Below are 26,931 nucleotides of genomic sequence, written 5' to 3'. Positions count from 1 at the left end.
CATACATCTCAAATTCAGTTTACTAAGGCCTAAAATTTTCATTTTATGTCTCTCTGACTCTCTTGAAACCAATACTTAAATAAATGAGAAATTATTTTCCTGCAGGACTATTTTCCTAAGATTAGAATAATTAAAATTTCTTTTGCTAAAAAATATTAAGTACCTTATGAGACAGAGGCAGATTTATCAGGCACATTTGACCCAATGTTGTATGAATAGTGGAGCATCTGAAGGAACAACATGAACCAACATTGTCAGTAAGTGAAAAGGACAGTGATGACATAATCTTCTATAGCTTTTATTCTACACTCAGCTTGTTTTTTTCAAAAAAGCATTTAAACTCTTTAAGTTCTCAGTATGAAAAGAAAGGACAGCCTTGTGATTAAGACATTTAATTTGCATTTCAACTTGAGTCCTGTTTCTGTCTTTTTCTGGCATCCTAGTGCCCTCCTTAGTTTGTTTTCTTTCATTAGTCTCTTCCATCAAGTACAAACCTCGGTTTTGCCTATTTACACTGGGTGTCCTTGGGTTTGCTTATTTACACTGGGGATTTCCAAAGCAGAAAGATGAACCGGAGGCTCATAGAAATTTTTGTTCTGAAAATTGCCACAGAATCTCAGCTGCTGAAAAGTGGAGTTTTCCTGTTCAGCCATCTGAGCCTCCACAGTTTTGGGGCTAATTATTTCTTCTTTTTTTAATCCCATCCATACATTTTGTTATTCAAAGAGTTCAAGTAAACTAAATAACAGTGCTAGATTTAAGTGTTATGCTCTTTATATGTTGCATGAGATCAGGGGAGAAGATATTTGAAATAAACTTTATTGGGTTAATTCAGGTGTAGGAGAAGTTGCAGATTTGGGTAGCAGGATGCAGATTGCCAGGTAAAATGAAGTGTAAAAGTGCAGTGACAGAAAATGCTTCAAGTTGCTGAAGAAAGTTGCTACTATTAGAACTGGAAAAGGCAGGATGCTATTGACTGAAGGATCACCCAAGCAGAGGAATGATTTATAGTTCTCAGATTAGCCCCAAAGCATTCCTGAGAGGCAGAAATTTGCCCATGACACCATCATGGAGCTGCTAAGGAGAATACTTCTTCCATCCTCCCACAGGAGAGATAGATTCATGGATTCACAGATTCCCCAGAGCCCAGAGAGCCTGTGAGTTACTGAGCACCAGCACAGCAGATCTAAACTGTGGTGCTGTAAAGGCTTCCTGGGTGCCAAAGAGGAATGTCAATGATGTGTAGCTTATGTTCATTTCTGTTGAAGGCAATGGGCACTCAAACCCACATAATGGCAAATTTACAGCACTTGGGAGTGTGTGTGGTGCAAGGGCAGATCTGGGGATGATGATCACTAAGCTCAGCCCATCTGGGGATGATGGCTGCTGCTAAGCTGGGGTCCCAGAGGGAGCATGCCTGCATTGGTTAAACCTGCCTTTCAGAGAGCTGGCATCTGTCTATACATGTTCTTCTGGACTCTATTTTTGCCACTGTCAGCATTTCACAGTAAGATATTCACTAAGCCTGTATTTCCTGGATAAAAATGCCAAAATGAGATACAAAGGTAAACTGCACCACCATCCCTGGTCTGCTTGGAACATCACAGGGACATGTTGGCTTTCTGCTGTTTTGTCACTGTCTGTACCTGAACTGTAAACTGAAATGGTCATAAAACATTGACTCCAGTACTAGACTAAGAATGCAGTACAGGTTTCATATCAACACACACAGAAGCAACACATGGCTCTCCCCTTCCCTTCCCTTCCCTTCCCTTCCCTTCCCTTCCCTTCCCTTCCCTTCCCTTCCCTTCCCTTCCCTTCCCTTCCCTTCCCTTCCCTTCCCTTCCATTCCCAAGGGATTGAGCTCACAGAAGACAATCAGCTGCTTTACACAAATGGGCAAAACTGAGGTGATGTTCTTCACTCTAGGATTTAAGTCATGAGGACATGAAGCTTGTCTAATGCAATAAATGCCAAATAATAACCCATGCAGCACCATGTTTTAGAGGACAGGTGCCCAAATCCATAGGCTTCATGGGCACCACTGGTTTCATGTACCCCAAAACCTCACCACATAACAAGCACTGTGCACAGCCCTTCAGCCTCACCACGTGCAGGCAAGTTCCCCAAGTGTTGCATTGCTCCTTTCAGGGTCCCTGCTTGGACACTGAAGCAGCACATCTGGAAAGTGCTAGGCAGGTTCCTCAGGCTCAGCCCAGCACAGCTGTACTGCTTCTGGCACCACTGGCTCCCTGCAGAAGCTGTTCAAGTGCTTCTGCACTGTGTTGCCAGCACTCCACTTCTCAAGTTTACTTCATCTAGAGAACTATTTGCAGCTACTTTGCTTTCTGTTACTGTGATGTTAAGCATGGTATAAAAAGCATTTAGAATAGAATCCAAAGTCATTGCTTCTTGGACAACAGTAATCTTAAGTATCTAAACCTTGTGAAATGTTTGCAGTGGTTATTTTAGGTTTATGTTCCTTCTTAAAGTCCTTCGCAATTCTGTGCAAAAAAAGCCTTTTTGCTAACAACTTCTGTTGCCAATTCTACAGCAAGCAGGAACACGACCTTCACAAAGATAAACAGAAGTGGAGCAAGAGCTGCCAAGCAGTCCAGCAGTGCTAATACCTCTCTGCAAAAAGCAAACTGTAATGCTAATTTACAGAGCTGAAGAGGGAAAGGAGATGCATCAACACTTAGACTATTCAAGTCTAGCAATTACTTTAAGATCTTAAAATGGAGCTTTCCCTTAAACAAAGCAGCTACCTCTCCTCCCTCACTGTGAGGAAGCTTTGGCTTGTTTTGCAGAAAATGGGTACTTTTAGAAAGTGAAGACTGAGTCTAGATCTCATATCCCTGCATACAGGGACTAATATTTTATTTTAGATGTGGCTTCACAACTGATTGAAGGCACTGGATGTGTGCCAGCCACTGTTGTTAATAACAGTATTATTGTATTTGATGAGGGAGCAGTTCTGCACACCAGAGTATGCTGTAAAGGTGCACAAGTTAATGGAAGTCATCTTTGTGTCAAACAGTAGGAAACATTACTAGAAGTGTATCAGCTTTGGAATAAATTGTGTGGTTTCCTCTGGGTCCATGGCAGTTAAAAGATCTGCTCTCTGGTGCCAGTGTTAAGAGTCTAATACTTTTCCTACCCAACATGAAAGTGGACAGTTATTTCAGTGGGGAGCACGGTGTATTTCACCATGTCTCTGGCTAATATAACTGTCTTACACTTCCAACATCCACACCACAGGACAGCCAGATGATTTAAATTGATTAGTGATTGTTTGTAAAGTTCCTTACAATTTAAAAAGCTAAATGCAAGCTATTAGTACCTTCTTGTTATAATTTTGCTATCATTAATCATTATGCTTTTTAGGGTGAGGACAACATCTGTAAAATTTTAATTATTTGTATTAATCAGAATTGTTATCTAAGCCTTTCCTGGAGTGAATACATTAAATACTGCCAAAACCTAATTGTTACATTATTCATATTACTATTCATTTTTGACCTGGTTGGTTAACAGAGGTTTTTGGGATCTTCTAAGCTATTTCTTGTCAGCAAAGCCATGGATGGTAGAGCCACCTGCCCCAGAGCAGTGTGTACACTGTTCTCCTGCACACAAGGGCAGCCCTTGCCACCAAGAGAAGGAGGCTGTTTATTTGCTCCCAGCTATGAGCTGCTTTCAGCCAAGGCTCAGCACAGATGACTCTTGGTGCACCTTTGCTGTGCAGTGCTGCCCATGATGTTTCACAGTGGGCCCAGAGTTTTTTGGATCTCTTTCCCCACTTTTGTGGTGTTTCTCTTTTTATTCTCCTTGTTGAGACCCCAGGCTACAATCAGCCACTTCCCTCCATCACACTCTTTCCTCCTCCACACTGTTCCTGTCTGTGGGTTAGTTCAGGACCATGCCTGGATTTCACCTGTAGTCCATACTTGGCTTATACTGCATTAGTGCTAGTTGGACAAGATCTGGAGCTGCTGAGGGGCAGAGAAAGCAGACAGGCAGGTCTCACATGGAGCAGTAAGAAGAGTCTTGCTAAGGACTCCAATGACACTGTCTGACTTTTGTTACTCAAAGATGCTGGACTAAAAACACGAATATGTGATCAGTCCCCCTTTTCAAGAATGGAGAAGAAAGGCAAAAATTGTTGACAAGTCCTTTTAATTTCTGGTTTTCTAAGTTCTGCCTTTTTGTTTGTTTAAGGGTTTTGTTTTCATAAATTTAGCTTTCCCATTTGATTTCCTCCCCTCGCCCCAGAGTCCTTTACTTTAGGAAAAAGATTATTGCAAATACACATAAAAGTTCTGGGTTGTCTCACCGCAGGGGAGTGTTTATAGTGTGGTCTGGGGATTAATTTTGCAAGAAATTGGTATTCAGAAAAGTTGATCAGACACAGCACAAGAGCTGGCCAGGATTTAATAACTTTTCACTGTAATTATCTTAATGTCTATGCTCAATTGCCCTAGATGACTGACTCTGAAAGGACTTCCATGAAAGGGATGAAACCGCCCTTTCTGGCAAAGAAGGCTATAAACAGAAGCTGATGGAAAGGTAGGAGTGAGCTTCTGGTGTGGGAGGAAAATGGATGTTCTTGTCCTTGTTGCAGACTTGCATCCAAAACCTTCCTGTCACCCTGCCAGCTTGTCTGTCATCTGTTACTTTTCCAATTTGCCTGTCAGCAACACAGAAGGAAATTGCTTTAGATGAAAGTTATTGACTGTGTCTTGGGAGATCTGAATTCAATCCACAGCTCTGTCCCAGGATCTCAGGGTGATGCCCTGATAATTTTAAAATATCTCCTGGAAAGGCATCTCAGGCTGCCCTCTGCCAGCCCACTCACTGAAGGGAAAGAAACCATCACTTTTGTTGGTGCTTTTGTCTGCTGTCCCTTCAGAGAACACAGTTCATTTGTGCTTACACCTCCTAACAAAGGCAGCAAAATCTAACCTCCATAGGAGACTTCAGGTGTGTCTATATTGCAAATAATTATGTCATAAAGCTATGGAAAGTATGTGCTTTCTCTCCATTTTACATGTGGACTGTGGATGGGGAATCTTTACTCTGGCGGCTTTGGCAGTGTGGTCAAAGAGTGTTGAAAATTTTGGATGTGTGCTGCATGCCAGCCCACAGCCATGGGGGGCAGCCTGAACCATCTGTGAGAGATGATATCCCTTGTCCTGGAGTGTAGTCAACCCCAGAGGTGTAAACAGGCATTTCAAATGAAAAGAAATCAAAATGTATGAAAGCATTAGGAGTGTCTTAAAAAAAGCTACAGTAGGACTCAGAAAACCCTCACTACATTCATAGTCCTGAGACTAAGCTGTGTGCCAAGTGTTCAGGAGCTCTGTGAGCCAGGGAACTTGTCCATGCAGGGATGAGTTAAGACAGTGGCAAGCATGAATTGAAATGATCATTTAAATGATCATTTCAGCCTTTGCAGCAGTCAGGATAAAGCCTGACACCATCACATAATTAATTATGACTGGAAAGAGGTAGGTCTCTCTCTCTTCACGTTCTCAAAATGAGAAAAAAGTCCTGTTGTTGAACTAGTAGGGCAGATGGATGCCAGAATCAGTCTGCCTTGCACCATATTTAACTTGTGCTACCAAAGGGCATGAAAGAGAGACTCATGGCAATGTATGGTTCATTCCTGAACCTCTTGGAGACATGACATCTTTGGGGAATTCAGCTTACCAGGTGTCTGCTGAAAGTGTAACACAGCAGAGACAAAACAGAGACAAAATCCAGGAGGTTCCTGGACTGTGTGAACGATGATCTTCTGACACAGCTGGTGAGGGATCCAGCCAGGCGAGGTGCCCTGAAGAGATTACCTTTGTGAACAGACCACTGGCAGCAACCACAAAACAGCAGAGCTTTCTGAGAATTGAGGAGGGGATCAGCATACCTGCACTAATTCCAGAGGACAGACTTTGGCCTGTTTAGGAGGCTGGTTGGCAGAATCTCTTGGGAAGGAGTCCTGAAGGGCAACGGGGTACAGGAAGGATGGACCTGCTTTAAGAAGGAAATCTTAAAGGTGCAGGAGCAGGCCATGCCCATGTGCCAAATGATGAGCTGGTGAGGAAGAACACTGAGCTGGCTGAACAGAGAACCTTGACAGGAGAAAAAGAGAGTTTATCACCTCTGGAAAAAGGAGCAGACAACTCATGAGGGCTACAAGGATGTTGTGAGACTGTGCAGGGAGAAAATTAGAAGGGCTGAAGCCCAGCTGCATTTTATCTGGCCACTGCTGTAAAGCACAACAGAAAGTATTTCTACAAATACACATTTCCTACCTCCTTCATACACAAAATAACTTTCTGTCTCACTGTTATTATATTCCAATCTCCAAAATCATATTGGCAGGCTAGATAATCTGTGTATTTTCTTTAGTCTCATAAAACTTGGTTTCTTAACACATAAAAGAAAAAATTGAAGAGCTCTGAAAATACTTTCCATTAGCTTTTTTTTCCTGGTTTAAATTATGACATTCTTATTCCAGTGGCTTTCCTGACTGCAAATAGTGTTTACTGGAAGTACGTAAGTGCATATGTAATTTTAAAGTAAAGTAGCATCTTTCGGTTACTAATTTCTTTCAATTGAGCCAAAAGATGAAACTTTGAGAGTTCTCAGCTCCTTTCTGGACTATCTGAACAGTATCTGAGGGATAAGATACTGCTACATACAATACGTGCAGATCCCTGCATCCCAGGTCTGTGAAAGCTGAAGCTATGGATGTGAAGAAGACTGTGCCAGGAGGGGAAGGGAGCATTTTAACATCCTCTTCTTTGTCTTTCATCAACAACCTGCGTTCTTGTTGGAGACAGCTGATGCAGCCCACCTTTGATACAACCCCTGACCATGGTTCCAGTCTGATTACAGTGCGGTAGGTTGTGTCTGTATGTCTGTACAGCCCTTATTGAAATGGTATCAAAATATTTCATGGGCAAATTAGGTCTGTTGTGTTTTCTGATGGACATAAGGATCTTTTGAAGCTTTTCTGGAGAAGCAGACATTATTTGGCATCATTGTTCTCCCTTTTCCTTTCCACTGTATTAACCTACAGTAACACATATCTCTTAGTAAACAGAATGGTTTTGCAAGATGCTCTGAAAAGAAGGTTAACCCAGTGCCTGGAACATCCTCTGAAAGTTTAGCAAGAACAGTGCCTATAACTCATATTCTTTGTACTGGGTTATGGGAACTGCCCTGGTAAAGCCATGAACAACTCATGAATGACAATGAGACCAGTAATGCAACTGTACCCAGAGAAGTGACCAACAGTCCTGGAAACTGGAACTGGGATTTTGAAATGACTGTGAACATGGATGAGAAAAATTGAGTCCAAGAACAAGGCAGTAAGAGAAGTCCCAGAATAAACTGCTGCATTCTCCTTTACAGCGCAATAGTTACCTGTGGTTGAACTTCTTGCCTGTATGTGTAGTATCTGTACCATGGACCATCTTATCTTATTAGAATGAAAGGAATTTTGGCACTTGAAAGGCCTAATTAATGAAAGTCTTGTTGGGGTATGCAGTGGGAAGAGACAGTTATACTTGTGGATGGTGTTTAGGTTTTTTTAATTAGGAGATAGAGCAATAACCCTTGTGATGTTAATTTTTTTAGAGTTGGCATGTGGTTTTTTTGGCTAAGCAGAAAAGTTGCTTAATTCTTAAAATGGGTAAGACATATAATGAGAAAACTTTAATTTAAAAATATTTGGCATATGTGTGTAATATGCTGTCATGAGATAAATGCAAATGAAATTAAACCAAAACATGACAGGACACTAAGTTCACTGGTGATATATATCATCTTTAGCTAATAAACACGTCAATTAAGCAGGCTGAGGATAAAGAATATATCAAAGAATCATTTTTTGGAAAGGTTTCTCAAGATGATGTCATCGTGGCAATAATTTATCTTAGTTCTACCCCTGGGTGGAAGTATGGGGAAAATCCTCTGGTTTGATAGCATAATTTTGGGTTTTAGCAGTAAATATGGTTATTTCAGACTTCATTTGACTGCTAAAGAAGCAAATTCAACATAAGCTTTAAACATCAGAAGTCAGAAACTTCACTAAAAAACAGGATTAGTACATGGGAACCTCGAAGAAGATAAAGCAAATGCAGGTGTAAAATATTAGAAGGAGTATTGTTTACATCTGAGTCACAAGTTAAATGCAGCGCTCACCATGTTGAGCAAGAAGCAGCAAGTGGAGCTGTCTTCTTGTGGGAGAAGATAGCAGTCCCTCAAAATATTGCTCCCTGCTTCTCACATTTATCCCAGTGCTTCTTGGACTGAGGGAGGTGTCTATATTTCAATGGCAATCTCCTCTCAGAATGAGTATGACTTTGTACAGTAACACACTAAAATGGAAACAGTGGTTCCAGTGATAGAACTGGCAGCATCTGCTCAAGCTTTTGAGGAGCAGCCTCCTATGGACACTGAGGTGCCAGGGTTCAAGGTGCAGAGCTTGGCCTGGGGATGGGCAGGCTCTCTGAGTAGCTGTTTCTGCACATGAGACCCCAGCTGGACTTGCACAAGCCCACCACGACTGACTGTGCCACAGGCAAGGCTTGGCAGCAGGGATTTTCCACCAGGGACCTCTTTAGGAGGGGCTTGCCAAGGAGAACCCTGTGTGAGGCACATGTTTATGGACCCCAGGAGCTCAGTTCTGCTCTGCCTCAGCACTGGCCTGCCATGACTGGCGTGGGAGCTGCATGGAAATAGACCAAATATGTTCATTATTGTGATTGTTGGATAAAAATAACAGCATAGACCAAATATGTTCATTATTGTGATTGCTGGATAAAAATAACAGCAGCTCCTAATCTCAGTAATATGGGGAGGCACTGAGAGGGCATTATGTGTATTTGCATGAAGAGAAGCATGAAAGCCTGGACACTCCATTTGTTAGAGTGGAGTGCTACACATGCCCTACCAACTCCAGCCAGCTCAGAAGGAAACTCTAGATCCATACTCATTCTTCAGGTGCTTAAAATTAGGTTAGAGGAGCATGTGCCCATGTGGGCTGCCCATGCTCTGTAAGAGGGGCTGCAGCACTGCAGGCTGCCTGTGCTTGTGATGGGGCTGGCACTCCACTTTCCACCATGTGTGGAAACACCTGGGCAGCTCTTGTGTGAGGCATGAGCCTCCCCTTAGTGCCCTACACAATCAGCCTTGAAGCAGGTAGTGATTTACCTCCTACTCAGTCCTTTTAAAGGATTTTCTCTCACTTAGGACATGTTCAGCATTTGGGAGAGACTGGAACAGGTAGTTCCTTTGCTAACCTTAGTCCTAATGGAGAAAAACAGGTTAGCAAAAAACAGGTTAGCAAAGGGACTCCCTATGGCTGGGCTATCTGCTCCAGGTGGGGCAGGAGTTATGGACTGGTTCCAATTGGTCTGGAGGACATTTAAGTGAATTAAGATGAGGAGCTGAGATGAAGGAACCTCTGGCTTGTGGGACATTTATCAAAGAGAGGCTGCCAGGATGAAAGGCAAGGATTCCCCACACTTTTTATAGCATTTTCCGTGTCCTTTTAGGTTTTTTTTAAACTGTTTCCCAAAATTAACATCTGCAGCAGATGTTAGGGAACGTTTCTCTTCCATCCCTCTGCTACATGACAACGTGCAATCGTTTCCCTGCGGTCAGCCGCCTGCACGCTCCGCTACCTTTGCAATGAAGCTTTTGCAGAGCTCGTCTGGCAGGAGAGCAGGGCGCGGTGGCACTGCCAGGGCTGGGTGGCCCTCTCCTGGTCACACCTGGCCCGTGCGCTTGTCACACGCCCGGCCGCAGCCCCGCACCCAGCCCGGCCCTGCTCACACTGCACACGCGAATAAAGCAAGAGGGTCAGTCTGTTTGCTTTGGGTTAGACAGGATGGCTTCTTGTTTTATGTAAAAGCACTTTGTCTAGGGGCATCCTAAATACAACCAAAGCTTGTGGTATTTTCTAGGGTCCCCTGTGGCAGGAAAGAATGAATCTGACTCCATGTTCTTAGAAGGCATATTATTATATTGTATTATTATATTATATTATATTATACTATACCTTATTATACTATACTATACCATATTATACTATACTATACCATATTATACTATACTATACCATATTGTGTTTGTTATATTATATTTGTTATATTATATTATATTGAAAGGATTCTTGCAGAAGGCTACAAAGAATGATAATGAAAACGCATGACTGCTTCCAGTCCCAACACAGCTGATGGTGATTGGTCATTAAGTCAAAACAATTCACATGAAACCAATCAAACAACCACCTGCTGGATAAACAATCTCCAACCACATTCCAAAGCAGCAAAACACAGGAGAAGCAATCAGATAATTATTATTTTCATTTTTTTCTGAGGCTTTTCAGCTTCCCAGGAAAGAATCCTGGGCAAAGGGATTTTTTAGAAAATATGGCAGTGACCAAAGCACCCTTATCAACTGCAAGGTGAGGCACTGCTTGTCACAAATCAATGTGTATGTTGAACATCACAGGTAGGATCCAGTTCATGTAACTTTGGTCCCTCAGGTATTTTGACACCTGTTCCATGTTAGCATCTTTATAGTCATTCACATGGCCTCCTTCACATTCAGATGCTTTCTAAGGTTGACTGTGTTTCAGCACCAGAACATAGTCAGGTGACTTTCCTCCCTCCTTGTGAAAGCCTGGTTGTCCTCTTATTTTCCACAAAACAGCTATTCCAGAGAAGGTCACAGTGCTTTAGTGTGGAAAATGGTGTAGGTCATAGCAAAAGTGGGCCCCCAATCTATTTAGATAAAAGAGATTTTTGCCACTATTAGAATTCTTTCCCTTCCTTCCTCTTTCCCCTTTCTCTTCCTCCTGTCCTTCCACTATCTAACTGAGCCAGAGCCATTCAGGTCTTGTAAGCTTTCTCTCTTTTCCTGAAGCATAGAAAATTCTTCCTGCCTTGATTTTAAATATTTAAGATGAAAATATTTGAAATACTGTACTCTGTCACCATATCTTTCAGAAAGGCTGATGAGTCACATAGCAGAAAAAAAGAAATCCAAAGAGTCATCAATGATAAATTGCTGCTGGAGTTTGCAGGTGACAGAAAAGACTGTGCAGTGCTAAATAATGGAAAGTGTAGGTCACTATTGTGGTATAATCAAAATTGGTTGGTGAAGTGATGAAATTCAGCAGTTTCTGTTTTTATAACCCTACATGTCATGTGTGTGTAAGAACACAGGAATTGTCACAGCATTGGGAACTGAGAGGCTGTGACTGTTCCCTGTGTACCTTTTCTAACCAGGTGTGCTCATTCAGTGCAACCAGAGTCAAAAGCACCAACGTGGCCCACCAACTATGACATGAAACCATTTTCCCTTCTCTGGCCTGAGCAGGGGTGTGTGTACAACTCCACACCCAATCTTGCTGCTCCTGGCTCCACAGGGTGATGGAAAAATAAAGCAGCTATTAAAAAGGAAAAAAAAAAGGAAAATCAGAGAAGAAGAAAATCAGAGAAAAAGAAAATCAGAGAAATGGAAAGTGTGCTTTCCTGATGAAAAAGAGGTGTCAGTTCATATCTCTTCTACAACAGAGGGTTAAGGCTGTGAACAAAATTTCTAAGAACCTGCATGAGAACAAAACTTTTAGAGTTCTCAGACCTGTAGGATATAATGAGCTGCAAGGATTGGAAGGGAAAGTTAAAAACATTCATATTGAAATAAAAAGATAAATGACATGCCTGGAAAAAAGAGGAGCTAAAAAGGCATACAGTAACACCCTGCCATGAGATTGTTAAAGGCTGGTTGATACCTAGGAGCAAGAAGCAGCTTTTCCTGAGCATTTTAGAAGTGTGTGATACCAAGCTCTCCCTAATTTGTCCCTGACATTTTTACACTTGAAGTTAACTATGAACACACATCATAAATGGGTAGCTGATGTGAAGCTTTGCTAGCATTGCAGCTGCTTGGTAAGCCTAGGACAGACAGAGCTTTGGGAGCACTAATGAGCTGAATGTATCACTCTCATTCCCAGCAAGGTGATTACTTCCCACAGAGGAGGCTTGCACTATGAAAAGATTGACAGTATAAACAGACCAGACTTGATCTTGATCAAGAGCCAAGCCCCTAATCCAGGTTTAAAAACACGTGTATGTGCTCCCTGTGAGAGGCAATGGCAGCCTGCCTTGGCAGCAGGCTCCAGTGCCCAGCTGCAGGGCTGCCCCAGGCTGTGCCATCGCATCTCCTTGGCGGCAACGCTGCTGCAGCTCCTGGCTCCAACAGGGCACCCCTGAGAAGAGCCACATCAACTAACAGCGTGTTTAAATGACTCCACAGCACTCTGCAGCCTTGGAAACACAGTATCAGGCTGGCTGATGGTGGCTAGAGCCTGGCAGAGGAACATGCTTACATGTGCAAGTTAGAGCAATATTCATTTAAAGCACTAAATTCTAACAGCCACTGCTACAATGAGAAACAAATGATAAAACTTGACTATTTATCACAATGCTTATCTTGCAAAATGTGCTAGTATATTTTGCGCTAGTGGAATTCTTTTGAGATTAGTACTGCTATTAGAGGTTCCTTTACACTTCATATTTACCTTCAGGAGAGGGCCGTGAAACTCCTGAGATGGTGAGACCTTCCCAATACTGCCTCATGTTCCTTATGAGTTTGCCCCAGACTGAATCAGTCTCACACAGGCAGAGCTATCCTACTGCTGACTTCTCTAGACTCTTGCTGCTGGAGGAAAAGGCAATTCCTACACATCCTGAATTTTGAAAGTCCTCAGTTCTCTACTCAGTGAAAGACCTCTAGTTGCTTCACAGACTCTCTTGCTTTTCTGCTTCTCCCATCACCTATTCAGTAAAATAAAACTCTGTTTCTCTCTGGGACAAAGAATGAAGAGAACTGTCAAATGCCAAAATGTAAGAAATCTTTGGACTGTGAGGACAAAGAAAGAAGTTGTCAAAATATGCATTACCTACCTATAGGCAAGGAATCTGAGGTCTAAGAATGAAAAAAAAAAATTAACTGCCATGGTAATAATTTTAGCCATTTCAAAATTACATTTAGGTGAAGTCTAAAACAAAACTCCTCTTTTAAATAAAAAAATCAGTATTTGTTTAAGGGTTCAAAAATCTTCACTTTTCATTTTTCCAGTACTCTGAATGATTCTGTCAATTTGACTAGAAGTTGAAAATAATTTCAGCCAATTATCAAATGTCCATATTTGTTTGATTTTGTGTGTGTGTGTGTGTTTTGGGGTGGGGTTTTTTTGGGTTTTTTTTTTTTGTTTGCTTGGGGTTTATTTTTTGTTTTGTTTTGGGTTTTTTGTTTCTTTGGGGTTTTTTTTGGATTTTTTTGGTTTTGGGGGTTTGGGTTATTTTTTCTGTTTATCTTTAAAGTAAGAGCTGAAATGGTTCTACTTTGGTGAGACCTCATTCCCTGCAGGTGCATAGGCAGACAGTACTGTGCATGATCCTTTGGAGAGGGAAGGCTAATACTTCCTTCATGTTCAGAAAGTGAGGGATGAATACTAATGAGCTGCTAGGACATCCTTTGTCTGACTCTCTCACTTTTTGTAACTCATTGGGATGTACACAAACTTGGTTGCTACGGAGAAAATAACTTTCCTACTTCACCCTAAGCAACTGCATTAGTTAAAGGTAAATCTATCATACTCTGTATTTTTAGGCATAGAGAGAATTAGTTGGCTATTTCTAGCTCCAAAACATTGGATTAGACAGAGTAAGGGTTGAACTGGGTACAATCCCTGTGCTACAGCCCTTAGTAATAACTTTGGCAAAACATGAATCCCACTGCTAGTGCTAACAAAGAGAACTGCAGATTATTTTTCTTAACTAACATACATAGACCTTTAATTTCCCAGAGTCTGACTCCCTATGGAATTTCACATCACTACCAAAAGAAGATTCAATGAAGCTGTTCAGACACAGCTGCTGGATGTATTGGTACTGTCAGAATACAGGTTTTTGAAATAAAATGCATTATGAAAACATCAGCTTTAGGATGACAATACAGAAAAGATGAGGTATAACAGGTACAAGTGGTTCCTGGGGAGATTTCAATTGCACACAAGATGAAAATTTTTCACAACACAAACACTCACTGAAATAATCTCCCCAGGAAAGTAGTGGATTCCCCAACATTGGAAACTTTTAGGATTCACCTGGACGAGGTACTGGGCCATCTGGACTGGTTTATTGCCAAGAAGTGTTGGACCAGATAATCCTTGAGATCACTTCCAACCTGGAATTCTATGATTTTCATGAAATGCACTTACAGCAGAATTATTTTTCTATTGCTTCACATCTTTAAATAGCAGTCTAGGGTCTGATTTGCATTATGAAAGTTGGAATTAGCCACAGGGGTTGCATGGACCAGAATGTTTGCAAGTCTTCCTAGATTAATGAATCTGCCTTAAAATATCCTTAAGACAGACAAAATAGAGCATCCCCTTTGATGGTGGATGAAACATTTGGTCTTAACTACCCTTAAATAATTTTAAGTGCTGTAAAGTTTGGTGATGCTGAGTAAGTCTAAGGCACTTAATTATCTAAACAAGATTCCAAGGGACCTCCAATAGTGTTTTCGGCCTCTTTAGGATAGAAATGCAATTTTTCTCCTATTTCAGCAAATGCCTCCTCAACAACCAATAAAATGTGCAAGCTGGAAGTTAAAGACTGGTTAATGGTCCCTTGACACAATCCTACTGAAGTAAAAGAGTAAAACCAGCAGATGCTGTGTACACAAAAGAGACATTTGAGCTTTGAAGTTATATTTTAAAGAAAACATACTGGAGGCCATGAAGAGCTCTGTATCTCCATGGATGGCAATGACAAAGTTTTTTAAGCAACCATTTTTGTTTGTGATGTATTTTCCAGTACTGTATTTCCTATCATTCAAAGGCAAAGGAGATGCTGTAAATCTATTAATACAAAGCTTTTCTTGAGCTGTAGATGAAGCGCTTACTTTACTGCATATGCACATGCCAGCTGTATGAATTTCTTCACTCAAGCATGCCATGTTTCATGGATTTTTGTTCCACCTATTACTATTTACTATTCTTTACTGGTCTTTATTGTGGCTGGTTATGAAAACTTGCCAAGCGCTTTTTATAAAAAGACTGTGGAAGAACTAAAGCAGAGTTTGTAAAGGAAAGTATCATTTGAATTTTCTTTTTTAATTTATTGTAAGAATGTAATATTGTTCTCCAGAAACAGTGGGTGCCAGGCCTTGAGTTCCCAGCCTCCAGACTGCAGGAGAGCTGGGTACCAGGGACAGTGTCTATGTATTGCCCTCTGCTGGTATCATCCCTAAATTTGAGGTTTCAAATCTGACTTCTCTACCATTTGTCTCATTAATTATTTGCAATTTGCTGTCAGTGCAAACAGTATTCTAGAGGAAAGTCAGATTTGAAGATCATTACTGGTAGGATGTAATGCAATGTGCTTAATTGTAAACAAATGAGGATTTTCATGAGTGAAGTCTTGAAAACCTGAATCTCTCAGGCTTTTTCTTTAAAATAGTCTTCAAACATGAGAAAGAACATGAAGAGAAGGCAAGGGGGCACCTTAATGCTCTCTACAACTCCCTGAAAGGAGTTTGTAGCAAGGTGGGAGTCAGCCTCTTCTCCCAGATATCAAGTGATGGGACTAGAGGAAATGGCCTCAAGTTGCACCAGAGGAGGTTTAAATTGGCTCTTAGGGTAAACTTTTCACTGAAATCATTGCTAAGCATTGGAAAAGAGTGCCCAGGAGAGTGGTGCAGTCATCATTTCTGAAGGTATTTAAGAAACATGTAGATGTGGCACTTAGGGATGGGGTTTAGTGATGGAATGGGCATTTCTGTGTTAATGATAGAACTTTATGGTCTTAACAACATTTTCCAAACAAAACTATTCTGAGTCTATGAAAACATCTTTACAGAAATAGACTCCTGGGAAAGGGAATCATAATTTGAAGAAACTGAAAAAAACTCCTGCTGATTTTCTTTTAATAGAAAACTTGAAGCAGTAAAACTGAAGTCAAGGTTTGCTATTTTTAAGTATTCATTGCTTCACTACATCATAAAAAGAATGTTTTAGATAAGAAGAGAGAAAAACATAGTAAATGGACTGAAAATGTAACATTTGATTTATCATTTGTGCAGATAATATTTCTGTTCTTGTTTGCATCACATAACCAGTGATTAAGCCATTTTGGAGAGAAACTCTATCCTTTGCTTTTATAATAAATGTACTTAGCCACAGTACTATCTGTAGCCAACAGATGTGGTGTTACTCCATTGCTGGCAATACTAAAAAAAAAAGTTCATTACTGGGGTACTTCTGTTTCTAAAACAAGAAGCAACAAGAGCTGGCTTAAATAGTGATGGTTTTTGGGAAATCTTAGGGTATGCAGTCTGCCTGGGTCCTCTCTGGTTTATGATCTAATAATCCAGCTGGACAGCTGATATCCAGCTACCTCTTTCCTGTATGGTTCCTGTCCTTCATCATTCATCTCCTTCATACATTCTTTTTTCTCCTCATCCTTTCCTCTTTCACAGCTTGTGTCTTCATCTGTCCCCACCACTTCTCCACTTGGTACATTCAAAGGCTTCAAGAATAAAAGACACCAGTTCTTACTTAATAAAACTAGTTCCAGACTGTCACCTGAAAAAATTCAGGAAGCCCAAGATGCTGTAGTGGTCAAAGCATACTCTTTGGAGACAGTAAGCCTGGATGAGATACCAAAAGCAGTACACTTCTAAGCAAATTTATTGCTTCTTTTAGGAATTTGTTCCAGTGTTTCCACTTCCTTTCCCAATATCTCTACCTGATCTCTTATTTGAATCCAGTTTTATCATATGTTATAGTTCACCACTGAATCTTTCTCTCAAGAAACAAAGACTGCTTTAGTACCTAGCATTTTCCTTTTGTTAAAATAATCAGAGAAATCATATCGCCCACTAACTTGTCTTTAGATAAGATAAATAGGATGAAAGAGTTAAGCCTCTCATTATACCACATTTTCTCCAGACCCTCTTTTTGTCTTTCTCTTCTGTCCTCCAGCCTCTTTTGCTCCATATTCTTGCTCCTAAACTTCTTTTGCTGCTGAGTGCATTGAGGATGACTGCCCCTGTGATACCAGGCCAATTTCAGCTCTAAAAAGCAGGAACACACTTGGGCTGGATAGATTTCAGAGAGTACAGCTGAAAAGTCTTCAGCATTTGCAAATTTCTGCCAGTTTACATGTTGCAATTCCACAATTGTGGGTGATTTTTCAATGGAAGAAAAAGGAATGCCTCCACGTCTAGGGTGAGTTCTCTGCTGTTGGGAAAGTCCAAGTTCCTGCTCCAAAGCGTGCTGACAGTGCTGAAAGCAAATCACTTGTAAAACCATTTCAACTCAGTAGAACAATCCATTCTGTACTGAAAAGGGCCAGACCACTTTTCTTGAAACTCTTTCTCCTGGAGTCTCCAGCCTGCCACCTCCCAAAATGCCAAGCCTGAACACCTGAGCAGCCAGCAAACATTCAGCATTTACACTGAAGTAACATGTAAAGAGCAGCAGGGTAGCACCATAATATCCATGCCAGTCCTAAAGCTGCATTAGACCCTGATTTTTGCACCATCCATTTCCCTTTTCCTAGAACTACTCTTCCATCAGACCTCTGTATGTCTCCTTTTATTTTAGTACTGAACATCTCAATATTAGTGAGTGGAATTAAGGTGATGTATTTATGCATTAAAAACAAAAACCCAAACAAACAACAACCCATATAGAATTTCTTTAAATATAAGCCCCAAGCATGATCTATCTGTGCAGGTCTTCTGCTGTCACTTACAGTTAGGCAGTTCCCTTTGCTCCTTGCTTTTCACAAGTATCAGCATCTCCAAAACTGTACAGAGAAATTATTTTCTGAAATACCATTGCTAGTATTTAGAAGATATTTCTAAAAAATTTCTAAAAAATCTGCCAAAAAGCATTATGTTTATTTACTACAAGCATATATTTTAATGGTTCTTGTAACATCTTTATCCATCAATGAATACTGCACAGCACTGAATGAACAAGAAACTGCTGAGTGCAGTGGAAAATCTGTATGACTTTCTTTGTAGTTCTAAAGTTCCTCTTCTGCTTTGCAATGGAAGCAAGTTATTGAGGTCTGCAAGCAGCTGGGATTGCTGGGACTGCACTTTGTGCCACAGAGGAATACATCAGTCCTGACTGGCAAAGCAGAAGGTGGACTGTGCTGGATAAGGAAGGCTGGAATTGAACTAAGTCATGTTAAATTAATGGGTAATGCTTTCAGAAATACCATTTTATACATGGAGCTCTGCTACTTTCACAAGTTGCCCAAAGCAAAACTCCTTAGTTGAATTATTCACTGAGGGCAGAGTGAACTTTTTTCCCCCCTGAGAATAGATTGCTGACTTCCATCAAGGATGCCTAATCTTCAGCTATGGCACTCCATGGTGTATGAAGTTGCACTGATGCTCTGCAGCCACTGTGTTCCCTGGTAAATTTCCTGCCAGGACAGTTCTGACAGCAATGAGGCCCAACTGTATTTTCCAGCTCCTTGGTTGATCTGATATTCTAGGAGACACCAGATTTGCACAACTTGTCATCAGCTTTTTACAGACTGGTGCTAGACACAGCATCATTTCCTGCCCATTAATCTTTGTGAACCAAACAAATTCAAAGAAGAGGCAATGCCAGCCTCTCCCAAAGCATCAGTTAGCACTGCACACAATTAATATGTGACACAGGTTGAGACAGACTCAAGGCTCCCAGCACGTGCTGGATGTAAGCTCTAACCCGGATGAACAAGATCCACAGCCCCACTTATGTTTAGCATAATGACACCTCTAGTATTCAAGAAGCCCCCATGAACTGTGCTGGTTAGCTTGACTTCTTGGAAGTGCCATGGAGCAAAACTGGTCAAAAAGGCTCTGCTTCTCAGAACAGCAGGATGTCACCAACACAAGAATCCCTGGTACCTCCCCCCTGTTGGGTCTTGGTTCCTCAAGTGCTTTGCACAGAGCTCTGCAAGGTGCAAAACCTCCCCACACAGGCCCACAATTAATGGCAGGATTTAGCTGGAGAAGGTGCATGCATCTTGCCCCCAGAAGCAGCAGGATTTGCCATCTGCAGTATTTGGCATTCCTGACTCCCTGCTCTTGAGAAGCTCCTGCCTGGGATCACCACATCCCCCTCTCTCACAACTCTGCACCTTCAAGAAGTGGCTGCTCAGTTTTGCCAGCAATACCAGAGCTTAAACATATCTCCAGTGCTCCAGAGCCTGAGTCCTGCTCTGTGCAGCCTCTGAAGCTGAGCTGGGGCTGTCCAATTATAAAACACAGACAGAACTTTTAAAACCAGCAAAAGGTGAAGGGAGAAAAGAGACATGCTGGAAAAGCTGAATAGTTTCATTTTAGTTCTGAGTCTGTCACCTCAGTCACTAATTTGTCACCTGTACCCTTGGCAATGTGTTAGCACTGAACCAGAGGCTGTGGATAGAATCAGGTATCAGCTGTGAAATCGCACTTTTCTCATAGTACAGGCTTTATAAAGTGCTGCAGCAATCCTCAAAATTATATGAGAAGCAGAGAGGCTCTTTAAACAGGAAAGATCTGCTGGGTAATGGCTGCAGCATCAGTGCATGTGCAGAGGAGCTGCCAGGATTGGGACATAACCCATTTAAAGCCTTTGTAGCTTGAATATCCAAACCCAATTCCAGGGGAGGGGAGAGGAGAATGAGTCCCTTGGCTCAGGAGGGAAAATCTAGAAATGATCACAGGCAGGTGGGGTAGAAGAGCTCAGTGATGTTAAAACTGTGCTGAAGAATGGAAGAAAAGGTGGGAGGGGCATCCTGCAGACTGACAAGTCAGGTAGGGAGAAGATTGCATGTTGCACAAAGAGACAAAATCCAGTCACAAAGGACACTCGGCAATGTGGGGGGAGTCTAGTGCCAGGCCCTCAGGTTATCTGAGATGTGGGAGCAGCTCAGATTGCTAAACGTTATGGAGAACTGCACTTCATAGATTTCTTTTTCATTTTCATGCATTTGAATACCAATTTATGTAATCAATTGTCATAATACTTTTATAGCATAAATTTCCTTTTTCTTCTGATGTTTATCTCTTATCAAGGCTAAATTCCTCTTGACACAGATCAGTTAGTGACCAACCAGTAAGCTATGGCTTCAGGAACTCTTCATGGTATAAAGGATTATAAAACAAACAAACAAAAAAAAACCCCAACACCAAACCCAAACTTTCATTCTGTTTCTTAGGGGAAGAGGGAGAGATTCAACTGCACATGTATCTACAAAGGAGTGGAGCTCTTAGAAGCTTGATGACTCCTAACTATAATTGCTGTCATTTCTAGTACGACTTCTACACAAATATCACCTCATCAATAGGTCTTTATCTGTACAAAACCTTTCTAGAAAATCCTTTATTTGTGTCATTTTTTTGTATCATCCCAATTTTGTTTCCAGCTGTGTTGGCAAGATGCAAGTTCGCCCAATTTTCAGAAAGTTGATGAGGAAATATTTCAATCCTGATTTCAACATCAAACAGATTTAATAATCAAAAAAAAATTTAAAAGAAAAGCTTTTGTCAACTAGGCAACTTCATCACTGTAACATACACTTTTTTTACCTCAGTTCATAATTATTACATGTGGAATCATCTATTGGGAGATACTATAAATTAACTGGATTTTATGCCTTCAACAGTTTCACTGAGTAACTCAGGAAGATGCCATGCCGAGGGTGTCCTTTGAGAAACAGTAATTATTTCCTGAGGTCTCTCTGTTAACCTTTAAAGCTTCACCCAGGGGTTTAGAAGCATACAGAAAAGCCCCAAGAAAAAAACAGTTCAAACTTGGCAAGTTTTCCCCAACAGCAGCCTGTGAAAGAACCTATTAAAGAATTCAATGATGATGAACAAGAGTTCATCAACCACAAATTACATCAATCCAAAAGCTGGCAGAGGTTCCACTTAATGTATTAAAATACTTTTGCTCTCATGAATGGATCATGGGGCCAGGTCACAGAAGAATAATGAGGAGTATAATACCTCCTCTTACTGAGCAACCTTTGCACAGCTATTGAGCTTCAAGTGTCAGTTGTCAACGGTGTTTGTATTTTTCCTAAATTGCCTGACTTGACCTCAAAAACTCCTACTAATTGGAATAAATAAGAGAAGGGAGGCTGATGTGAAAATGTGTCTTGGAAGTAGGCTTGTCAGGCTGACAGGAAAAAGCTTTCTGCAAGCTCTCAACAACACTGAGGTGATGATTGCCCTTCCCCAGTATTGAGCTGTTCTTTCCTGTGTTCAGGGCACATACTGCCCTCTCAGTCCTGTCCAACAAGCAGTTCAGCTCAGGACAGAACACAACCCATGTCCTCAGCCTCGACCCAGGTTCCTTCGTGATCCAGTCACAGCTCAGACCTTGGCTGGCAGAGACAGCAGGGGCTGGGGTGGGCAGGCAGGAGGTGAGGTGGTGGCACTCTTTCATGAGTTTTTTGTATCAGTAAATATTGTGGATCCATAGGAGCAGGTGCCTAGAGTGAAACATTTGTGCTGAGGATCTGGTGCCTATAGCACACCCATCCTGTATGGGCCACGTTGTCAGCTCCAGCCCAGCTCTGCAAACTGCAAGCACATCTATGGCTGTGACACATTCACTGTGCTCCTGGAGCAGCACCAACCCTCCAGTGTTTCCAAGGAAATCCATACCCTGCAACCCAACAGTGCTTTGTGATCTCTGAAGAGCTGTGCTGGAGGGGTGTCTGGGCTGGGATATTTGCTGTAGCATCTCCCCCAAGCTGAACTATTGCAGGTGCACCCTGCAGGGCAGCCACAGCCCTGCCCAGCCTCAGCTGCTGCCAGCAGGTGAACATCCTCACTGACTGAGAATCTCTCAGCCCAGCTGCAACACGCCTGATCCACACTAGTGGTCTCCTGGGCATGGGTCCAGGGCCACCAGTGGCCTCTAAGACACCCTCAGCTGCACCAGCAGCAGAACAAGGTAGACATTGATCAATTTATACTTTTCACTACTGTTTTTGTCCTCTTGATTTTATCACACACCATGCAGAGTGCTCCTCACACCTTGCCCATCTTCCTTGGCCAAAAGCAGACAGCTCTCCAACCAGATCTCCAAGTGAGACAGGGCTGCCTATGGCAGCATCTGGCAGCAGTGATGAGGATGGGCCAGGAAGGCTCCACCAATGAAGCCATCCAAGGCACCTTTTTCTCTGGCCCAAACATCCTACAGTGGGAGGTCCTCCCATCTAGGCATCAGACAGGGTCCATAAAGAGTGGCTGGAAGAAAGGAGGATACATCACTACTCTTTGTCCTCTACTTAAAGGGCTAGAGTGAAAACTCAGGCCCCACACTGACAGCAGGGGGGGTAAATGCACCTTTGTTTGTTATATTACTTTTAGGAAATAACCTATTCACATAATTCTCTTCTTCTTCTCATAAGACTGGAGAAAGAGAAAGGACACAGAAAAAGAAAGGACGTATTCAGGGACTGGATTTCACAGCTGCAGGTTCCATTAAAAGCCTGAAGACAGATGTATGGCATAGTTAATTAGCCTTATTTTCCATAGGACACATAAATGACAACCAGATAAACTGACATGCCTTTTGTTTTTGTGAAAATGCACTGAAGAATAGAGGGATTCTCTTTTCACTGTCATATTTTGGATGCTGTGCAATTCCTATGTTACAGCTACTTGGGAGCTTCTGCAGCATTACCAAGCAAATTTACTGAGATTATAATTTTTACAATGGATAACCAAAGAATGCATTTAAATTATGAGCCTGACATGATATAGTATTTAAGTATATTTAAAATTGGAAAAGTAGCCTGAGACTGACTTTACCTCTGTTTTAGTTCATGTCTTATTGCAAGAAATAAATTCTGATGTTTAATTATTTAAAGTCCTAGAGGTGTTACTTGCCATTAATTGCTGAATGCAGATAATATTTTATTTATAGATAAAAATATCTTATGTTTGTTCATTAGTGGTAGAAAGCAATAATTAAATAAACAAAAAATATTCAGAAAAAGTAAAATAAATAAATTAATAACTGAAGTATAAAATTATGTTTATATTAGCAGAAGAATTATCTCCTATTTGTGACTGAATTCTCCCAATAGAATATTACTACTGTCTTCATATTTTGCACTGCAAAATCAACTTGCCACTTCTGCAGCAATTCTTTACAAAAGATGTATTAAGGTAATGTGAGAATTTCTAAGTAATCAAAAATATTTCACAATGGCAATGATTAAGCATTTGAAACTAAAAAAATCCAGCTGCAGGATGGCTTTACAAGAGCCAGTTTTGGTCACTGGATCCAGAGTGTTGGAGCCTGTTAAATATCTATAGACAAGTGCTACAAAAGGATCAGCTCGGGCTGTGAGCAGGTACAGTGAGAGACAAGCCCTTCATGCTGGGTCTGAGGATGACTGACAGTGTTTGTTACACTTCTGAGAGAAAGCAGAGATGTGGAATCCTATTTGATATTCAAAATGGTCAGACTTTTTGTCAGAACATAAAATAAGTGGGAATAACAGAAAATTTTCCAGTTTGTAAGCAGTGCCCCACATTTGGCAGTTTAAACACTTTAGATAAACATTATTGAATAATTCCTTTAAAATACACTTTAAAAAATTATTTAACAAAAAATCTGAATACTAGTCTGTGATGGCTTTTTTACCCAAGAAATCTAACTAGTGGGAACAAGAAATCTGTTCTACCATGTGGGAGGATGGGAGTAGCTTATGAGTTTTCAATTAATTGTTCTCTGTTTTGATCTTTCCAGGAGTTTTGCTTCAGACAGAGTTACTGAGATGGTAGAGTGGTGTCTGTTTAGTATCATCCATGCTGTTAGAAGTGCAAAATAATCCTGACCAGCTTCTACAAACTAAACTGTAAGCAGGGAAGCAGGGCTGGGTGTGGTACAAACTCTGACTATACTCACACAGGTTATTTTGCCACAGGAATCTCCCCTGAGAGCTATGATGGGTGTCTGGCTGCAAGAGGCTGTGGGTTCTCCAGGCTGCTGTGGCACCCAGGTTAAGCATTTCTCTCCATTTCCGGACTCTTAAAAGCTTCTTAGGTCACTTAATATGGCTCATGCAAATTTTCCTACATCACAGAATCACAGAAGGGCTTGGGCTGGAAAGGATCTTTAGAGGTCATCTAATCCAACCCTCCTGCCCTTGGTAGGGACAACTTCCACTGGATCAGATTGCTCTGAGCTCAATCCAGCCTGGCCTTGAACACTTCCAGGGATGGAACATGCACAGCTCTCTCTTCTGGGCAGCATGTCCTGGTGCCTTGCTGTGGGAGGATGGATTGTAGGAGAATTGAGACAGTGCTGAAGGAAATCTCACCTTGCCTGAGGAGCTGCAGCTGTACTGATTACCAAAGAGCAGGAACAGCCCTGCCCTTCACAGGCCACAGCTATGGCCAATAAGGATGGGTGCTATAAAAGAGTGGGTTAGCTGAGTGAGATGAGGGCTGGAGATTGTTGGCTGTGCTGTGAGGAGGAAGGGTCAGGCAGTTGTGCAAGGGACAGGAAGGAGTCAGCTGGCCATGCAGAAGAGAAAAGGAGTCAGTGTTGTGAGGAGCTGCCCATGGGAACTCACAGAGAGAAGGTATGAAAGTTTTACAGTAAGATAATAAACTGGCAATGACAGTCAGTTTCTATCCACTGTTGATTGGTGCCAAGCACTGATGCCAACAATTGGTGGTCCATGCAGGGATGAGTCCTGATACCTTACCACCCTCACAGTTAAGAATTTCTTCCTAATATCAATGTATAAGTGTGAACTCATAATCAGTGACAGGATATAGGGATTCAGAGAGAAGTAGAAATGCAAACTTCAGGGGCCTAACCTGCTGGAGACCAGCAGGGAGCCAGGCCTGCACTCACAGCTCTGCATGGCCAGCCAAGGAAGGACTGAAGATGTCACAGCATGAGAAGAGCTCCTGGCCTGGGGACAACCCCCCTGCTGCAAGGCAGCTCTGTCTTTGGAGAGACTTTGCACCCACCCTGTTGGAAACATGTTCACGTGTCTGAGTCAGCTGAGGGAACAGACTGCTTCTCACAAAAAGCAGTGAGTTGGGAAAGGGCTTGGTGAGGGCTGTAACACAGAAAAAAAAAAAACACAAAAAGAAATGTCAGGCTAGGGCTGGAAGGTTATATTGGTTCTGTATGTGGCAATTGTACGGCTGCTGCTAGAATAGTGTATTGCCAAGGATGATGTTGGAGGGGGGAGAGTTAAAGAAAGAAGACAAAAAAGGATCCAGAATGAGGAAGGTATTCCTAGAACTGAGCTATTCAGCTTTTTTGAGAAAGGGTAAGAGATCTTACACTCTTTTAGATAGATATCTACATGAGAAAAAGTGCTGGTTTGGTGCTTACTTTTACAGGCATGAATTAATGGGTAAAAGGGAGAAGGAAAACTTGAATAGTGTTGCAATCTGCTGTCAGCACTGTCTGAGGCTGCCCATTTGCTTTTTTAGTGATACTGGAGCTACACACACATTTTCCCCTTCCATTCTGCAGACAGCAGGTCACCAGGATTCAGTAGCTAGAAGCTGAACTCGGCCAGTTAAACTCAGATTTGTAATAGGACAGAATTTCCCTGAAATAAGGTAATTAACAGCTGGAATGATTTGTCAGGGGAAATGCACAAGCTCCTAAAATGAAATTGTCTTTCAAAATAGGCTGTAATCCAGTTGGAGAGAGCAGCTTTATGCCCTGTTTATGCAGAAGACCAAAGTGAAAAAATACAGGGTTTCCTTTCACCTCTGCACTCTATGAAAAATGCACCTGATGTTTACAGACACTTCAGTTCCTGATCATGCTGACTTTGCAGTAGTGTGTGCGCTCCTGAGCTGACTTGAGGCAGGATGTGGTGCTGCTCTATTTGCTGCTTGTCAAATTTGACAGTTATAGGGAGGAGGGGAATGGATCACTTCAAAAACTAAAAATGCATTTTCCTCTCTTCTCTTTTCTAAGACAAATCAGTGTAGCAGCTAGTTAAAAAAAAAAAAAAAAAGCAGAGAGAAAAAAACCAATATCTAGTACAAAATTTCATGCCTGTTTGGTATAATTTTCAAAATAAATGTGTGGATGTTGAGAAATTCTACAGAAGAAAGAGGCCAGTCAGATCTCAATAACACAGCTCTCAAAGGCAGCTTGCATTTCCTTTGGTTCCATCTCTTTCCATGTGGCATGTCTGAGCAAAGGCAAGAGTGCCAGTGGCTGTGCCTTGGCTGACATGGATGAGGATGCACCCAGGAGAAATGGAACTGCCATTGTGTCCTCCACTTTCTTCTCTGATCCTGATGTCTGCTGGCTGCAAAATGGTGCTGTAGCACTTCTGCTTTACACATACACTGGCCAAGCCTTAATGTGCATTCAGAGCAAGCTGTTTTCCTTGGTCATGCCAGCTGCAATGCAGAGTAAAAGGAAAGGCAAACAGGCACTTAAATGGGCTTTGAAGCCCTCATTGCAATGCAGTGAGAATAAAAGCCTCTTTGCTGCCAAAAAAAAAAAAAAATCAATTTGCAGCAGTATAGAGGCTCTTTCTTCACTGTATCCTCAGCTTACACTCACACTTTTACTTATGTTCCTCCACAAATTGACACCAGTTAAGGTTTAGCAGCATGCATTGTCTGGCACTATTACATGGCTGGCCTGGGAGAGCATCCCACTCCTCCACTCTCCTGTCATTATAGTGCAAGAGTTTCATATTGCCAGAGTTTTGTACCCCCTTGATGTTTCTTGTAGGCAGTTCCTCTAGGCACTGGCTCTGACTCATCCTCACCACAGCCAACTGACTCCAACTCCCCTCAGCCAACCAATCCACTCTTTTATAACACTCTTCTCAT

The sequence above is a fragment of the Melozone crissalis genome, unplaced genomic scaffold, assembly GCF_028551555.1.
Source record: "Melozone crissalis strain CALT ecotype California unplaced genomic scaffold, PUWL_Pcris_2 ptg000013l_1, whole genome shotgun sequence".
NCBI classification, from domain to species: domain Eukaryota; kingdom Metazoa; phylum Chordata; class Aves; order Passeriformes; family Passerellidae; genus Melozone; species Melozone crissalis.
Note: the sequence above shows the minus strand (reverse complement) of the source record.